Raw genomic sequence first — 11655 nt, 5'->3', positions numbered from 1 at the left:
GGATGATCTACTGATTTTGTAGTATTTGCACCCAGTGCAGCGGCGTTGGAATATGTCGGCATGTAATTTCCACGGTTGGGTTATCTCCTGTGAGCAGGTTAGCGGTTGCGTGGTATTGACGAAGCTTCCGGTAAGAAATTTAATATGTAAATGTGGCTAGTGGTTCGGAGTATTTATTAAGGTTAATAGAAGGATTTCGTGTGCAGGATCATGTCAACAATGAATAAAGAATCTCGGTGGATTCCAACAATTTTGTAATTGTAGCTTCAAGCTAAGTGGGAGAGCCCCACCGTCTATGATTGGATTGCGTAGTGTCGACTTATGCGGTTTCTGGTTATTGGTATATTGGTGGATCATTGCAACTAAGGAAAGAAAACATCAGTGGTAATTTGAGCAAAGTATTTTGGGGAATGTGTGCCATATTTGGCCTTATTAATTCATATTCAGGTTTTTGGAAGACTTAGAGTTTATGTTTCGTGTAGATGTAATGCATGGGAAAGTAAAATAGTCGGATATTTCCTTGATAAAGTGTCCATGTGCTAGCAGGGCCTTGGAATTGATCATGTTTGGGAACAATTCAGAGCAAGTGACTCTCAATAACGGTCCTAGTGGATTCAAAAATTTAAAGTGTGGTGTCTAAGGATCTCGAGTCTATACTATGGTTGAGTATCGAGCTTTTGCCGCAGATTATGAAACGGGGCTTGGAGTACTCTATGTTATCTTCAGGTTGTGGTGTAGCATTAGAGAAACGGAAGAAAATAACTTTGGATTCATAAAAGAAGTATCAGAATGGGTGTACTAGTTGAAGATGTGAAAAGTGCACACAAAAAGGGATATGAGATAATTAGTGGGTTTTGAAATAGCGTGGTCTCGTGAAATAAGGTCACTCGGGATGAGTACGGATTTGAGTTCATGATGTAATGAATGGAGCTATTATTATTTCTAAGTCAAGTTGAGAATAAATTGAGAAAAGACGGATCGGCTAACAATGGTTGAATCGGCACGATGGTGGCAATGATCAGTTCCTTCAGCGCATTGAATTATACATGTGATTTGTGGCGGTACGTGCGAGGCTTGACGGCCGCCGTAATTGATTTTATTTGTAGAAATTCAAGTATTATGACATGTTATGTGTAGAGGGATCCCAGAAGAGTTATTGTGGTTTAGACCACTACTTAAGGCCGGTATTGTTTTTACGGATATGGGAATTCATTCACGTGTTGCAATGGTTCTCTTGAAATAAGTTAAGAAGAAGGTTTCTATATGATGAAGTGTTTACCCTATTAGTGGTTTGGGAGTTATGATGGAATTATTGTACTCATGCGCATGGGCGTGGTTAAGTGCACTAAGTAGTATGGGATTCGAAAGTTGAGGATTTATGATTCCGGTTCGGTGTTGACAAGGATGTCATGAGCTCGGATGAGCAGCAAAGGGATTTAGATGTTTAAAGTAAGATGGTATTGTTTTTGCATCATCTAAGGTCGATGTCAGGTGTAAGAGACCTTGTGTATTGATTTTTGGATTCTTGATATGCTTTACAACATTAGTGTAACCGGTAGCATAGATGTGTAGACTTGTTACCTGGTGCAGAAGGTCGTGGGAGCGTGTCTCACGGAAAGATTGTGTAAAAGTGACATGTGGTCACTTGATTGAGTGAATATTTAAACCAAGTATAAATATTGTGGTAATATCGCTGATTCGAGAATTTATGCCTGGAGGGCGGTCGGTTCATTTGGTTGTTGACTGTGGAAGTATTGTACCGGTTATGATGGATATTCTTGTATGTTATGGGAAAAAGGGTTATTATGGATACTTGAAAGGTTATTAGCCTAGTACAATGCGATCAGAATCGACTTGAGGTCTGTGGATGGATTTGAATATGAATATGGGCTCTATATCAGGCCGGATGTGTTCATTTCAGCATAACCGCTCCCTATGGAGGAGTATTCGAACGTTGGATATCGTTTCATCGTCGGTTATTTCATGTAATACTATATTGTGTCGTGTGAGTTATGAAACGGCTTGATAAAATTCTTATGTGTTGAGGTTCCGCGTAGCGATGGTGTTATGTGAACGGGATGGCTCTCGAGATTCAGATCATATATCGCACCTTAGTTGTGCTTGAGTTTTGTAGCGTATGGCGCTGTCGGTCCTTCCAAGGATGGTATTATGCACTTAGCGTGCTTGTGTCCGATGTTCAGATATTTTGTAAGTAATGAGCATTCTAGCTCGGTAAATATTTTTTTTCTTTATATAGATTCTTTTTGTGCGGATCGGGTTGCACGCCGCAATAATGCGATGTTAAGTACAATTCCCTATATTCTATTTTGTGTGTTTTGTGTCCCATTTTCTAAGGAAGGTTCATGACACCTTTTCAGTTGTTTAATTAGTCACGCGGGTTGAATAATCCTTTCCATAGTCCATTTTCCTTATATATCGCAATCGATTTTGTAGCTTATTAGATCATTGTGGCGTCATATGAGACTTTTTGTCATGTCTGAGGTGGCTTATTACCTGAGCAACTTATATTAAGTGAGACGAGGTTACTGGATCCGAGATCAGTACGATCGGATTATATGAAGTATAATAAACAGCAAATACCATTATTTGGTCCATAATGAGGCAATGGTTCTTGTCAGAAGGAGAAACTCAATAATTTGTTGACTTAGCAGTTGGTTATGAATTTCTACACATTTCTTTCATCGTGGAAGCAGTTCAGGAGTTGGAACAGGAATTATAGGTATCATGAGGTGGGTTGTGAACATCAAATTCGTGGAAATTCAGCTATTGTTATCGGAGGATGATGTTATGATCATTGAATGGTGCGGTGCATGGTCTAAATTAAACCAAGGTATGCAACCCTGTATTGGTGCATCGTGTAATGATTGATATGACATTCATAGGTTGGAAACAGGCATGGTGGAGAATTCTGGATGTTAGAATTGGGCTCTAAGGCTTATTTGACTAAATAAAGGGGAGAATTTTTAGATTGGCTTGAGTTAATGTGCTCAACTGGGTGTGGTAGCACGGGTAGGTGCACGAGGTGTTAAATAGTAATTTTGGATAACTCCGGAACACTCCTTAGCACGTTCGAGGACGAACGTATATTTAAGTGGGAGAGAATGTAACGACCCAACCGATCGTTTTGACTTTAAAAAATCGTTACCTAAAATAAAACTCCCCCAACATGCTTTTATTAATTTATGACTCGCGGGGATGGTTGGTTCAGGATTTGGAAGTGTTTGGGTTGAAATCGAAACACTTGGTTCCTTAAGTTAACTTTAAATGGACAAGTTTGACTTCGGTCAACATTTTGAGAAAACGACCTCGGAATCGGGATTTGACGGTTTCAATAGGTTCGTACGATGATTTCGGACTTGGGCATATGTTCGAATCAGGTTTTGGATAACCCGGGAGCGTTTTGGCGCTTAATAATGAAAATCAACTATTTGAAGGTTTAAAGTTCTTTAAAATTGGTTTGGAGTAGGTTTTTTAGTAATTGAAGTCCGCTTGGAATTCCGAGTTTGGGAATAGTTCCGTATAGAAATTTAAGACTTGCACACAAATTTTTGTGTCATTCCGAGTAGTTTAAGTATATTTCGGCGCATTGGAAGTAATTTGAAGAACTTGAAATTCTTAAGTTTGAATCAATTTGGTTTAGGGTATGATTCTTAGATTTGATGTTGTTTTATGTATTTCGAGAGTTCGAGCGAGTCCGTTTTATGATTTCAAACCTGTTGGTATGTTCGGGCGGGCCCCCGGGAGTCCCGAGTGTTAACCCGACGAGGCTCGGACTAATTTTGGGAAATTGAGCAAGGACTGAAGCTCCCAGCTACTGTCATAATCGCACCTGCGCTTGGACAGCCGCAAGTACGAGCCACCAATCGCAGGTGCGAACGAGAGAAGCCTGCCCAGTCATCGCAGATGCAAATCATTCGGCGCACCTGCGAATGCGCAGGTGCGATGGCCTTGTGCGCAGAAGCGGAAAAATGTGCAGGTGCGAAGGGATGGGCGCACCTGCGCTTGCGCAGAAGTGAGCATTTCTTCCGCAGGTGCGTAACCAGGAAAAGAAGGAAAATGCGCACTTGCGAGGAATTTCCGTAGGTGCGAAAGACGCATGTGCGGTACTCCTTCCGCAGGTGCGAAAAACCTGTCAGGGCAGAACCTTAAAAACGGACGAAAACTCAGTCCATTTCTTTCTATTTTTCATCCATTGTTGGGCGATTTCAGAGCTCTTTATGAGTAGTTTTCAACTAATAACTTGGACGTAAGTTAATTCTACACCCCTTGAGTTAAATACATAGATTATAAATAGATTATAACTAGTAAATCTTAGAAATCAAAGATTTTAGATGAAAAACCTAGATTTTTATAAAAATGAGATTTTAACCACGAAAATAGTTATGGAATTGGGTAGAAATTATATATTTAAGTTCTTGAGATTATGGGTAACTTTTTAGCCCGAAAATTTCCAGAATCCGAGCACGTGGGCCTGGGGTGAATTTTAGAAATTTTACATTTTGGATAAGGTAATTTATTTAATAGATAGATTTCGAATCATTTAGCATATATTAATTATTTTGTATAATATTTGGATAGTTTCGGATCTTTCGGCGTCGAATCGAGAATTCAACGTGACGTGATAATCGGAAAGTGGACTTTGAGACGAGGTAAGTCTCTTGTTTAATCTTGTGAGGGGGAAATAACCCCATAGAGATTAAATTGAATAATTATTGCTAATTATGGGGGCTACGTATGAACGAGGTGACGAGAGTCCATGCGTAGCTACTATAAATGCTAAAGTCCGAGTAGTTTAGGACTCAAAGTATGAATTACTTGTGTAAAATTGTATTCCTTGATTAATTAATATTACTTGATATATATGAATATATTGTGAATTGTTAGATAAAGATATTAAAAGATGGAAATCTCATATGCTTGATTTTCTGTTAAATTAATTAATTATTAAAAGAAATTATTCTTTCTCCCGAATTTATCTCATAATAAATATACTCTCCTTCCGGAGGTACATAAGAAAATGTCCTCCTTTCTTGTGGAGCGGTCCGAACGCCTCGGCAGGATGTATGCATCTATGGATCGCACCGTACGTCCCTCGGTAGTGTACACGACACTCTGGATTGGGCTGTACGTCCTTGGCATAAATCGTGCTTAATAATAATAATTACACGATACCTTAATAGTTTATTTCAGCTTGCAAAGCTAATTGATAAATTGGAAATCTTTAAAATTTAATGAATTATTATTCCTGCTTGTTAAAGAATTATTGTTATTCCTGTAAATGAGACTAATTGATAAATTGAAAAATTTATTGAAATTGAATTGCAGCTTGTAAAGCTATTTATTAAATTGGAAGTTTTATTGAAATTTCGTGATTTATTTAATAAATTAGAAAATTGTTGCATTTGAAGGACTCTTATTATTTCTCCTAATTGAATAAAATTATTGTTAACTCTATGAACCATGCTGATTTGAATAATTATAATTTATTCCAATTTTTATTATTGACTCATAGTGAGTGTCAAAGTCGGCTATCTCGTCTCTACCACTTCGAGATTAGGCTTGATACTTACTGGGTACACGTTGTTTTTGTACTCATACTGCACTGTCACGACCCAAAATCCTACCAAAAGCGTCGTGATGGCACCTAGTCTCTAAGACTAGGTAAGCCGATTTTCATTACATTTCGAAGTCATTTTTTTTATTATTATAAACGAAACCAACAACGGAAATAATTATAACAACCTCCCAAGACTGGTAGTACTGAGTTACGAACTCTAACATAATACATGAAATGATCTCAATGATCGGATACTCAATACTGTTTGATTAAACATTAATAGTACAATAAAATGAACAGACTCCAAGGGACTGCGACGACCAAGCAGCTCTACCTTGAATCTTTGCGATCATACTCTAACTCTGTCCAGATCCGATACCTCCAATACCTGGCTCTGCACAAAAATGTGCAGAAGTGTAGTATGAGTACACCACGGTCGGTACCCAGTAAGTATCAAGACTAACCTCAGTGGAGTAGAGACGAGGTACTGTCAAGACACTCACTAGTCAAATAACCTGTACAATATAGAAGTATACAATAGTACTGGAAAATAACTAGCAATGATAACAACAAACTCAATCAGTGATATAACAACAAGGCAATAAGAACATCATAATTATTACTCACGCAAATAAGGAACACAAGTATAATCAACAAGTCAAGTCCTTCAAATATAAATCCTTCACATATTATTGTTTAAGATAAATATCTTTCGAATATACTTCTTTTGAATAATTATATTTCAAAAATAATTTTTTTCAGTAAATATATTTTCAAGTAAAAGTCACCATGTGACACCTCATTTCACAATCATAAAAATTACGGGTCTCAGCCCACATTCATATTTTTCCACGGCACCTCGTGCCCATATTTCTATCACCATCACACCGACAACTCACGTGTCAATAATAAAATCATCATATTTTTCTCCGGCACCTCATGCCCATATTATTTTCATAACTGCACGGACAACTCACGTACCAAAATATCAATGTATATAAGATCCGCATGATCAATTTATTTTCAATAAAGTAAGGTTAAAAATCTTTAAATCAAGTAAGAAATCAACAAAAAGATAAGTTTATTTTAGAAATCGTTTGAGTGAGGAAAAATGACATTTCCATTAAAATAAAGCATCAGCTAAACTACTGATTTGGATATAGAATTTATTAAATTAAACATACTAGAAAATTTTCTTTTATTTAAAACAACTTAATCATAAAAAACAAGTACAACCGAAAAATACAAATCCTCAAAGTCTTATACGAAAAAGTCAAGGTCAACACAATACATCAAAAAATACAAAACACTTAATATTAAGTCAAATAATACATCACGAAAAACACAAGAATTTACAAATTACGGAAAAATAAAATAACCAAAGGCAAGTGCATCCAAAGAAAATATCAACAAAAGGGCACTCTCGAAGTACCGCCTCGTAGTCCCAAAAGTAAAGACGGGGAGAATCTCCTGAGGTACCGCCTCGTAGTCCCAAATGTAAATATGCAGGGGAATCTCCCGGAATACCGTTCCGTAGTCCCAATGTAAATGTGGAGGGGAATCTCCCGGAATACCGTTCCGTAGTCCCAAAGTAAATGTGCAGACGAATCTCCCGGAATACCGTTCCGTAGTCCCAAAGTAAATGTGCAGGGCAGGGGGATCTCCCGGAATACCGTTCCGTAGTCCCAAAGTAAATATGATTTCAACAACTGCACATCAAGTGCTCACATATCACAACTTGCCACAGAAATCAACAATACATCATTTTTCACAATAAGGAGCCCATGGCTCGACCATAATGTGTACAAAATTTTACCAAAATATATTTCACATAAATTCAAGGTGGAAATCACACCAAATAATCATATAAAAATAATTTCAACAAACAAGGACATAGGCATGACAAAGAGAGGATTTAATAAGTGCCAATAATTTTGAATTTAATACATAAGGGCATCTAAGGATTTTTAATCAATGATATTCGTACATATAAACCAAGTACGTACTCGTCACCTCGCGTACATGGTTTTCAATTACACAATTTGCACATAAGACTCAATGCCTAAGGGAAAATTCCCCCACTCGAGGTTAAGCAAGACACTTACCTTTTTGAAGTTAGGCCGATATTCCAAAATCGCCTTCTTGCTTGAATTGACCTCCGTCCAATCTTTCTTGAGCCTTCCTTACATTACTACGAGGTTCCAAAAATTCTAGCAACTTCAATCTATTTAGAAGCATAACAAAAGTGAACCATAAGTAGGAAGATTTTCACGGTTTCAGCTCATATGAGCATTTTATCTAACACTAGATGTGCAAATTTTGTTACAAGGTTCTTTTACAAGATTTCCTTCATTCCAAAACCCAATCTTTACTTATTTGATCTCAAAAATCTTTCCAAAAACCTTATTAGTACAAGCAAATATACATAATACTCTTACACCCAAGAATCATACTCCCAATCACCAATCTTTTACCCCAAACTCGAAATTGAAGACTAGGGGTTGAATCTTACCTCTTTGATGAAAATCTTGTGATTAGCTTCCTTGATTCTTAAAGATTGGATGATTAGAATGTTAGGTTCCCTCCTTCTCTCTCTAAAATGCTCTTACCTCTCTCTAAAACCCTCAGAAAAACACCCCAAAGCCTATTTATCAAAATGGGGTCGGGTTATGAAAATAAAAAAATTAACCCTCCGGAAGCAGGTTTGCGGTCGCATAATGGACCGAAGAATGGGTATGCGGGCCGCAAAACTGATCGCAAAATCGGTGCCCAGAACTGGGCTCTTCTGGTCCATTCTTCGACCATTTTGCGGTCGAAGAAGCAGTTTTGCGATCGCATAATTGGTCGCAGAATTGCATTTTTCCAGCCTTTGGTAGTTCGGTCATAACTTTTTGTAGGAGTGTCCGAATGACGAACGGTTTGAAGCGTTGGAAACTAGACATATAGACCTTTCGCGTGATAGGTAATACACTATATAAATCTTCATAGCAAGATAGGTATGGTCATTTGAAGTTAAATCTTATGCGAACTCACTTGAAACTTAGTCTATTATGAAATTTCCAACTTCAACATTTGATGCCGAAACCTATCGAATCAAGTACGATTGACCTCAAATTTTGCACACAAGTCGTAAGTGACATAACGACCTATTCAAATTTCCAGAATTGGATTCCTACCTCGTTATCAAAAATTCAACCTTCGATCAAACTTTCCGAAAATCGTCTATTTTCCAACTTTCGTCAAAATGCGTCGAGTCGTTGAACGGGGCATTAATTCTTAAAACGACAAGTCTGGTCGTTACATTCTCCACCTGTTAAATATACGTTCGTCCTCGAACATGCCAATAATCTTTCTGAGGACTTTAAATTACTGAGTGTATTTTTACACACATACTTGTGGGTGATTCATTGTTCCCGAAATTTAACACGGGTCCGACGACACCATCTCAATTGAGATTATTTCTTTTCTCCATTCTTATAAGCTTTAAAGCAAATTCCCTAACTCTCCAATCATTTCCATAAGGCCTGATTTTCACTTTGACACACGGTATTAGTCTCAACTGGCTATAGTAACTCGTGCCTACGCACACATCAACTTTCTTGATAGTGTTGAAGTACTTCAAAAATTTTCCGGGTTGTTACATTCTTCCCCGCTTAGGATCATTCTCCCTCAAACACATAACATATTTATCTCTTCCTTTGCAAATCTTAATCCTCCAAATTTTATTAACTCCCAAATTTTTGCAGAAATTTCGGCAGAGTCCCCCCTGTAATTGGGCCTATCCACCTGCCAGAGTAACACTAAAACCACTCCTAATAACACATCCACAACACAACAAAATACTATAAGGTATATATCAATAACACCAATCTCAGCATTACAACACTGCATTATCATAATGATATCAGGACATGAAGCACATCATATGTATGCTCTTCACCACATCTCTGGTCTTAAAAGTTGTTCATAATTAATTCCAGCATCATCAATTAATCTCATATTAAATACCACCTCATTTCGAATTTTCACAACACTGACAATAGAATGTGAGGCATGAAGACCTCATGATTGCTTACTCGGATTGATGAGTCACATTTAACGTCACCTGGGCACTCATCTCATAGGTTAAAACTCAATGTTTACAACACGAAAATGGCTGAATACGCAGAGAACAATACACAAGAATTATCAGATAAGCCTAACAGGCATGACTCCCTATTAATATTATTGTACAATTAAATTTCACAAAGGGAGAATTTTAAACTAGTAAACATTTCACCATAAGGACCTCGTCCTTATATAGCTTCCACCGCGGCTTGTAGACCGGTTTAAATATTTCACATCATATAAAAATACGAGGATCTCATCCTCAACTCCGAATCACAAGTATTTTGCACATTGAGCCAACTGAAATTTTCAATTTCCTTTCTTTCTTCTTTTCAATATATTTCATAAACAATTTTAATAATATATAATGAACCCTCATACAGGTAGGGCATATAATTCATAAAATTGAAATCAATTATTCCGAAATCACATCAAAACTCACAGTAGTCAGAAATAGAAAAGTCACGTTTGGACTTATAGCCCTCAATGATGTACAAAATAAAAATAATAGACACGGGCTAACATCATCAAACCTCCCAACAGGGATACACATGTGAGTGGTTCACAAAATTTCGAAGCTTACCCATAAGCATAGCATAATAAGAGGACTCACCTCAATATTCGGATCCGAAGCAAAATAAGGGAAAATACCCTTTTATAACAAAATCAGGATCGTACCTGTAATGACACCATCTGGTGTATTGGGCTCAGCCGAATCATAGCGATTATATCAATGGGTCGGGCCTCCACCTCTTAGCCGCCCACTACCCGCCCTTCCTCCACCTCTAACTGACTGTGCATGTGGAGTATTAACTTGAATAAAGCTTGTAGCTGGAGTGCTCTGATGAAATTCACCCCTCCCAAGTCTAGGACAATCTCTCATGATGTGCCTAGTGTCACCACACTCATCACAACCCATCTGAGGGTTTGACTGCTCATACTGAGTCTGTGCCGGATAACTGGAATAACCATTATAGGAACCCCATGCTGGTGGTGCATTAAAGAACTTACTGGAATACCCTGAGTATTATGAAATTGTTTTCATGACCCCGTTGATACTGAAGTATAGAATTATTAACGATGCGGGGATACCGCAAGTCCCAGCATCATCCCATACTAATCTCAGCTTTTAATCATATACAGGTTTTGGAGAACCTTTCAATACCACATAAATACATCTCAGGCCGAATCTCATATAACACATGACCCCTCAATCTGATCATTGATAGAGGACTCCTTTATTTGGTGCGGAGCCATATGACACATTCCGATGATCCACAATACTAACCTTCATCGCTCGTAGGACACCGGTCATAAGACACCTCAAGCCATTTATTTGGCGCATGTCATCCTCATGACAGGTAAACTCGCTTCCTCCAGTGCCTTGGTTGCGTATGTAGCCTTCGCTAAATAGAAATCCCATACTAACTACATAGTCTCTAATACCACCAACTATTTCAGATCTACATCCACCTCGTGACCCTATCACAATTGTGATGATTAGGCAATTAATTAAACCTTCTTAATATCATACTTATCAACCAGATGTCAGAACCTGCTGCACCTCAATGTACACAACTAAATGATCTCTCAATACTTTCACATCCTCGATCTGGATGATGCGTTGTAATAATGGTTGAGCAACCCTAGCTCACTTATAACCCCTCTATAGTATCACGAACCGTTGGCGCATAGTTGATACCGAGTGCGCAATTTCATAAACGAGTGGATGCAAAAGGACATAAGATATATGCTTCAAGCCGAATATATGTCGCACGATAAGGAATGATAGAAGTGAAATTTCCTAACAGTTCTGTAGCCTCTCGAAGATAAGTACAGACGTCTCCGTACCGATCCACAAGACTCTACTAAACTCGTTCGTGACTCGTAGAACCTATGAACCTAGTGCTCTGATACCAACTTGTCACGACCCAAAATCCCACCACAAGCGTCGTGATGGCATCTAGTCT

Source organism: Nicotiana tabacum, chromosome 15 (assembly GCF_000715075.1).
Source record: "Nicotiana tabacum cultivar K326 chromosome 15, ASM71507v2, whole genome shotgun sequence".
In the NCBI taxonomy this organism is placed as follows: Eukaryota; Viridiplantae; Streptophyta; class Magnoliopsida; order Solanales; family Solanaceae; genus Nicotiana; species Nicotiana tabacum.
The sequence above is the reverse complement of the archived record's forward strand: the minus strand, read 5'-3'. Positions refer to the sequence as shown.